Genomic DNA, 8,652 nt, shown 5'->3' on the forward strand with positions numbered 1-8,652 from the left:
CGCCCCGCCGCGCGCGCCCGCCGCCCCCGCCGCCTCGCACCACTTTGTTTACCTCTGCCCAGGGCTCACGGGAGGGGGAGGGGCGCCGCCCGCCGCCGCGGGGCCGCCTGGGAAGTGTAGTTCCCCAGCTGCCGCTGAGCACTGTGGGACGGTGGCTGTCCGGGGTCGTCACCGGGCCCCACACAGACCCCGCTCGCTCCTTCCTTCCTTCCTACTTCCTTCCTTCCTTCCTTCCCCGGCCGGGGCTGGGAGCGCCCTCCGGGCCCAAACCCCCTCCCCGGGGCAACGGCCCGTGCGCCCTCGCGCCTGAGGCGACGGCTCCGTGCCCAGCCAGGCTGCCAGGTGAGGGTGGCCAGGCCCTTGAGGAGATGGCCGTGCGCCAACCCAGGCCCTGAGGCGAGGGTGGTCTGCCCCGTCCTGTCCTCGCTGCCAGCTCGCAGCCCCTGGTGCATCAGCGGCGCAAACCCCCCCAGTCCGTAGGCCCGGCTGTAAACGGTGGGGCGGCGAGCGGGCATGGCTTCCCTCCACCGCACCACCGCCGGCTGGGGCAGACACCCGTGGGCCACAGGTGCTGCCACACCACAGCCGCCTGCAGGCCAGAGCTCCACGCCCCACCAGCACCCTGGGGGCGAGACGGACATCGCCTGGGAGGCAGGAGGGACCCGCAGCCGCTTCATCCCTCTCCTTGCAAACACCAGGGCTTTCCGCAGGTAGAAGTGCCAGGACCGGGGCAAGAATAAAGCAAAGAAAGGCTACAAAAGAAAAAGCTGCAGCCACAGGGTGGGAGCTTTCCACATGTCACCTGTGGAGATGTAACTAAAAGCAAGGTGCCAGGCCCTGGGAAGTCATACCTGGAGTGACCGATACGGTTTTTCTGATGGGAGGCAGAGGTGCAAGTCCCATTTTTTAATGGGAACACAGTCCTTTGAGACCATAGACAACAGATGTCACAGACAGCAATCTCACTATGGGGACCATTCTGTATATTTGAAGCAGCACATAAACAAGTAACAACAGTGACCATCTCAACATTTTAATAAACCCTGTCACACCTACACCTTGCAGTCTGATCTCCACTCTTCTCAGCATCTTGGTAATGTATTTATGTCCTGATTTTCATACAGGCAGAAACTCTCATGATCACTTCTGTGGCTGAATTTTGCCAACTACTTCAGCATTTGCTGGAATGGAGCTTAAAAAACGGTTAGCGTTTAACTGTATGATATTAAAATATTTCATCTACACTCATAAAGGGAACAATCGGAGAACATTCAAAATCAGACTCAGAACATCCAGGGTAAAAATCTGAATCTCAAACTGATACTGACTTAGAAACCGTCCAAGGATTGTTTTGTAGTTCTAATTGGGATTATGTTTCATGGCTCTGAACTTTTAGGCTATGACTGCAAGCATTCCTCCATCAGAATGGGAGCTGGAAAAGTACCTTTAAAAAAACACAGAAAAGCTGAGACTCTCAATTAATGGCTTGTGTCTGGTAGCAAGAGCTTTAAGCAGAGCACAAAATGTCAGGAGACTGAGGATGAAGTTGCAAGAGTTGGCAGCACTCAACTTGAGAAGGCCTGAAAAAAGGTGGATTCAGGGTAGCTAACTTTTCTTTAAACACATTTCGCTGATTCACCATTTCTGAGGTTTCCTCAGAAAACTGCAGGCTTGCAGCTGATGGAGGTAAAAATAATACCACTATTCAGTTCTTACACAGCCCTTTTCAACTCCGAATCTCAAAGGGTTGATTTGTTTTGTTTCTCTTAAGATGGGACAGTTGAAGAATAAAGGAAGCTGGGACACCTTCAGGGACATACCTCCCTCATTCTGCACTGCGGAAAAGCAAGCCCCAGCCCTCACTCAGGCAGGACAGCCTCTGTTCACGTACGTACACCGAGCCAGACCACAGCACTTGTAAAAATTGGCTTTTGTGTGGGGCAGAACTCAGGGAAGGAAGTATTCTCTCTCCCCACCTCTTTTTGCTACACTGGAAACTGCTAATAGAGCAGATTGTTAAAAGCACATGGAAAGTTTCAAATTTGAGCAGTCTCAGGGAGTACTTTTATGATCTTGGATTACTCACAAAGGGAAAAGGACACAGGTGCACACACCACTCTGCAACAGCGGGGTTAATGCAAGAGCATTTCTGGGCTGTAACTGTGCTTCATCTAACCTGCTTCCAAAACCAGGGAGCCATTTGCCTCCCAGGATTAGCAATACTAAACATTAAAAAAACCCCAACCCACCCCCCCCCCCCCCGAAAAAAAACCAACCCATGATGAAGCCCCAAAATCACTGCATGACAGGTTCTTGTCAGCATCCACCACTCGTTTTTCTGATGGCACATTTGGAGATAATGTGGTGCCACTTTAGGGATTAAATAGGGAAAGCCATGGCTGGAAAATGAAGGGGTAGTTTAGGAACATATCAAAGTGTCAGCTTCCTGAAGCTAGTTCAATATACAAAACAAGAGAGTATGAAGGAGGGGGACACTGATACACATAGTGAATTAAATCAGCACTGGAATGAAGTAAGAGCAGGATCAGTTCTGTGTGAAATGGTGTAGGATCAGCTCTTCCATTTACACATCAGCTCAGCTTCCAAGTCTTTGTTTCTGAAGTAAACAATGTACAATTAGAAAAAAAATTCTGTGTGAAACAAAGACAAATTTGAGAATAAACTGTGGGACATCTTCCCAAAGAAGGAGCCCTGAAGAGGCAGGCAAGCCAACCACGGAACCACAGCAGATCTGCAAAATCTTTCAGTTGCCATCCCAAGTGCTCGTGTGGGCAGGTCAGCCTGCAAAATGCCAGAGTTGTATGTGAGAGAAACAAAAGTGGGTGGAAAGTGAATGGCACGAAGGGGCCCGATGCTATTCAACTGCTGACCAGAAACCCCCCAAAGTCACATTTTAAATGTGGTTGAGCAATCCACAGGCAACACTGGGGAGGGGCTAAGGGAAAAGTATTTTAGGGGAGAATGAGATCATTTAATTTAGTGGCTCCGAATGATCCGTAAGTACAGTTTTCTGATTATAAGTGCTTGCTGCTTGGCATCCCTTCTGGCAGCTGTGATTCACTTTCATTGTGTGTTCTGCTGCTTCGCCCTTTAGAAAGGGGCTTTTTACATTTTATTAAATGGCACTTCGGCAGCCCTCCATTTCCAGCCTTAATAATGGATTTGTTAATCTCCCTGATAGCCTTTCCCTCCTCCTTAGCAACAATTTAAATATCCAAGAAGAAATCTGCAGTGCAGAAATCAATTAATATTTACATCTGAAACGCTGCTGTACTATTTTAATCAACTAGAACAGATGTGGTCTGTTTTTTACCAACATCACCATCACTTGCATTAAACTAGCATCTTCCATCAGGGAAATCTTCTAAGACCTTTCCAGAAAGTAATGTTTTAAGCTTCTCAAACCTGCAATGACTTTAGCTCTTTTCTTTCCACTCTGCAGGAAGGGAAACTGAGGTGTAAGCAGCATAATCGCTTGCCTGAAGACACACCCTTAGCTAGAGGTGGAACAGGAACACAGCTCACGAATCGAGATGCCCAACCCTCTGCTTTGAACACAAGGCTTAGAAATAACACAATGCTTTGCAACGTTGAAGTTATTTTCAATAAGGGCAATGCCTTTGGTTAAACTGCCTAGTTTCCCATCCCTTCAGCTTTTTCGAAAATCCTCCTATTCCCAACTCTTTGCAACCTCTGGGAGGAACATAAACATGGCAACAGTTGCAAGAGCTTCCTTTGCCCACCTTCACACAAACCCTGCAAATTCTTAATATTGCTTTCAAAGCCTTGAAACCTAACACCCCTGCAACCAAGGCATGAACAGAGATCCCCAATAGGAATCATTCTCTGCTGCTCCCAAATTAGTGAAAAGATTCATTGATTCCCCAAATTTCTGAGGACAGCAGATCCATAAAACTCCTCAGTTTTTCTAGCCAGGGGAACAACGGCTCTGGCATACCTGAATATCCCACCTACCAGCACACACTGTAACAACCAGGTCTCTGTTCTTGTACTCATGACTGTAGCAGCTCAGCATCGGAGGACGTGCAGCAGCGGGCTGGAGAACATCCCAAGTCCCACCTACTCAACACCCTTCCAATGCTTGCAATACCTTCAGTAAGGGACCTACACCGCCTATAGGACGTGGCCTCATTTCTTATCCATGAGCCTCATTCTTTCGCAAGGCATCAGATAATCCCTTTCAGCACTCCCACTGGTGCCTGGAACCCATCCACCGGTGAGGACAGACGTTTCTCAGAGCCAAACCACCTGGATATCCAAGAGTCTGAACAGGAATAAAGCGCGTGCTATATACCTCACTCTGGTTCGAAGAGCAAGCTCTGCCAATCAATAAGGCAAAAGCCACAGGTGCACCGGCTCTTCGGGCTACTTGCTCCTTTCCTCTGGGAGATGTGTTGCTCTGTTTTCAGACCTGCGCTGTGCCCCAGTTTATTCTGAGTCAGTGACTTATTCTGTGACTTTGGTCAAGTCACTCGACTGATCCAGCTGCAAAATTAAGTAAGAGGACCTCCCATGAGAAAAAAATATACCATATACAGGATGGGGTCCCTCAGCTAAATAAGAAGGTAGGGTTCTCCAGGCAACGGCAGAAGGTACTTCTCCACCAGCTCTCAGGATGCTCTGCTGACAAAGGATGTGATCGGTTCTCAGCAGCGCTTCTGGCACAGTCCCACAGTTTTACCTCTGCCCTATCATTTCTCCTGCTGTGGCTTCCTTCTGAATTTTACGCTGAGGCCCAAACAGCATGAGTCAAAATAACCCAACCTGGAAGTGGCTAACACATGAATCACTGTGGCCAGGTCACGAACCATGAGGAATGAAAGGGGTTTATTTTGAGCTGGATGAAAAATATATAAATAAAGGAGCCCTGTACTGCTCCATATATCACATCACCATAAGATTCAAGACCATCTATACTGACCTTGAGCCACATGTTCAGCCCTCATTGATCCAATGGCACGTCTGTGCACAGACTGAAGGCAGTCTCGGCTCCTTCTGCCCTCCGCTAATCATAGTTTTCTGATACTTCTTTACTTTGGCGTGTCAGAGAAAGACCCCAAACAGCACATAAACAACGGAAGGAGACACATGACAAAGATACTGTTGACTCACCCTCAAGGCTCAGTTTTCCTCTCCTTCAGAGAGGATTATTCAGGAGCAAAGGACAAATCTAAGGTCACCCATTTGTTATTCCTGGTCAGAAGGTCAATAAACATAGCCAGCACTTAAGAAGATCTAGCTATCTTCCGTGAGGGGCCAAAGTCCACTGTCCCTTGCGTGCACACCTCTACCAGACTTGTGAGTAAGGACACCACTCTTACAGTGGCTTGCTCGCCTTCATGCTTTTAAAAGAGGATATGGCAACATAGGTCTGTATCTGTAGTGAGATCAGTATGTATTACATACCATGTCTATTACAGGTAAGTCATCATATCCGAAGAAGTCATCATGTGTTTATGCAACTCCTACTGACAAAAGTGTGAGTCCACACACACAAAGGGGATGCTTGGCACGTACTAAAACTTCAGCTGAGTTTACTCCAGGTCCCTCTAAAGACATTTTCCAAACTCCAGCATTTCAGCTGCTACAGATTTCCAGCCACGCTTATTCATGAAGTGGCATTTGCAGAGGTTACAGATACACCAACAGAGCTGCCCTCAGCACAACTTTCATTTCTGAAAACAGCCACTGTAATTTTTTTCATGTGATGTTTCTATTCCTTAGATACCAAGCTTAAATTTCTAGAAACAGGTCATTTGGAAACCTTTCATGTCAGTTAGCAAGGTGTGTTGGGATTCGGTTTTGTGGTCTCACCGTAAGAACTGCAGCAAGCAGGCAGGCAGCACTGTTATTCATTTCCAGAGGCTCAACTGGAAAAATAATTCAGTTATATTTCAGTAGCTAAAATAATCCAGTTTACCCAAGGAGTCTGATAACAGAACTCTAGGCTCCCTCGTCACCTTACCGTAATACAGATAATTTTTATTCCAATTTTTTTTTAAGGCAAGTGAATACTACAAGGGTGGTTTCACTGCTGGTGCTGAAAGGGCACCCCTGAAGCATAGTCTCCCCCTGCCATAGCCCTGACGGTACATCCTACTCTGCTCCGTGGCTCTCAGCCCTGCGGTTCTGTTTCCACACCATCCAGCCAACCCATAGCCCCTCTGCTATTATTCATGACCATGACAATGGGATGTGGGATTTATAAATGCAAAAAAATAATCTCCTTATTTCTCCCTGGGCACCAAGCAGGTAGGAAACTCCTGCCTTAACTGGAAGTCCTGCCCTAGACATGGAAGGCTCCGCCAACCACCTCACACCACTGACCTGCAGGCAGAGGTGGGAAACCGGTGTTTTGCGGGCAGAAAAGGGCCTCGTAGCTGCTCCTCTACCACCAGAAGGTGTGACATGCACACTCTGGGATATCCAAGGGTTTGGATCCGCAAGAGACAGGGTTGCCTCTATGTCTCAGGGGGCCCTTCTACCAAATAGCATCCACTCCTCCTTGGGACAGTGTTTTAGAAAGGTGAACAACCGGGTACAGCCACCAAAGGCTTGGAAGAACAAATGCGGGCACTGAGTGCGGTTTATCAGAAACTGCGTAGAACTACTAGGAGAACCACCTGATCTCACCCAGCCATAATAGCCCTTCCTTAAATTCCTGCCTTTGGCTCCCGAAGCCCTTCACCTTCCACACAGCTGCGATGCTGATCCCAGCCAGCATCCCGGTGCTTCACCCAGCCCTGTCCCCCGTCCTGGCCAGGAGGAGACACATCTACCTGTTACCTCTGCTTTTTTTAAGACTGTGTTTCCTTGGGGCAGGGCACTGTCATTCCCCTACGTGTACAGCACCTAGCACAACAGGGCTGTGACTCAGCCACCTTCCTGATGGGAGTAACACCAAAATAGCTTGTTACAGCCCTGCGTAACACTGTGGTCAAATGACCTGGGCATTCTGCAGGAAGCAGGTGAGCACCGAGTCTGCCTGCAACCGAGTTCGGCCTCAGTCTCCATCACCAAACTTTTTTGAGCTGGTCTCCTCTGTTATTGCTAATTGCCAGGTCAGAGACTGTAACGAGGAGTCACCAGCCATTACCAACGTCTCTGCCAGGCCGCCAGCACGGGATGCACTGAGCAATCGCTCCTGCGCTGGCAGATGAAAGGGCATAGTGTCTATCCTCTTGGTGCAATAACCTGAGCTCCGCATGCAAATCTCTTCCCAGTAAGACTATCTATATATGTTAGGATATAATCCTCCTGCTTCTGCAGCTATTCCTTAGTTTAAATAGGGCCCGTAACGCTCAGAGATTGTTTTCCAATCCCAGCAGCATTTTTCTTTGTTTGGGAGCAACACGTAACAGCTGCCTGGTTTACGACGGTCACGTTCTGAACAGCACGTTCGATAGTTGAGCCTTCGGTTAAATAGGACTTTTCAACCTAAAATGTCCTGATAGCAAATTAAAATATTGAAAGGTTTTGCAGAATTGCCTAATGAAAGTGGGGATTTTCAGTACTATGACCATGACGATTGTTATGAAAGCTTCAGTGAAAACAAGTGCTCAGGAATGGAGCTGTTTGGATGGAAACTCCTCTTTTCAAAATTTAGCAATAAAAAATCCTGTATCCTGCTGTCCTGCTCATTTTCCAGTTCCAAACAAGGAACCGCATAAAATGATGCATTTTTAAATGGAGCGTATAAAAGATCAGATACTATCCATCTCAACGGCTAGAAAAATTCTACACCCTCCCCCTCCCGCAAAAAAGCACAGTTTTGACCGTTCCCCTGCAAGACAAGAGCACTCTTAAAGAAAAAAACAAAACCAAACCAGCAGTCTCACACTTGATTTCCAAAGCAGCGGTGTTGCTGCTTTCACACGCAAACCCGATTTCTGCTGGTAACTCCTGTCATTTTCCTGCTCACGGCCGCTGGCCGCGGTGCAGCTTAGCTCCTCAGACGCAGGGCTTTGCAGATTCATTACGAAACAACGATTAGCACGTGAGAAAAAAAAACCACCTCAATATTAATTCAACTTTGGAAAACAGCAAATATCAGCCTGGATTTGTTCTGGGCAAGCGGAGAACAAGGGCTTTCAGCCCATCACCACCGCGGCTTTAGCAGCAGAGCAGCTTCTCCGCAGCGGGATCCCCTTCCCTGGAAGCCTGCGTGCACGCAGCCGTTCCCGCAGGACAAGGGCACCCTATATTGTCACCTGCGTGGGACCTATAGCTGCCATAGGGGGGTGAGCGGCAAGGGGAGGGTGACGGTGCGATGGAGACGCGGGGCGAGGGACTCGCTGACCCCTTCGTAAAGTTAAACGAAAAAGAAAACGCAGCACACGCTCCACGAAGAGGAGGAAAAAAGGGGAAAACAGAAAACTGGGGAGGAAGAAAAAACGAGGAAAAAAAAATGATATTAAAAAAAAAAGAAACAGAAAATAAAATCGATCAAAATAAAGACTAAAAGAAAGAGTAACGGAGAAAGCCCAGGAAAACAAGGGCAAAGCGCCGGCGGGGGGAGCGGAGCACGGGGCTCCCGGCGGCCTCTGCATGTGACACCCCCCGGGGGAACAGCGGCCCCCGGCGCCCCCGGGCTCGCCTCCTCCCCCCCCC

This window comes from Haliaeetus leucocephalus, unplaced genomic scaffold, assembly GCF_000737465.1.
Source record: "Haliaeetus leucocephalus isolate CR32 unplaced genomic scaffold, Haliaeetus_leucocephalus-4.0 Scaffold184, whole genome shotgun sequence".
NCBI classification, from domain to species: Eukaryota; Metazoa; Chordata; class Aves; order Accipitriformes; family Accipitridae; genus Haliaeetus; species Haliaeetus leucocephalus.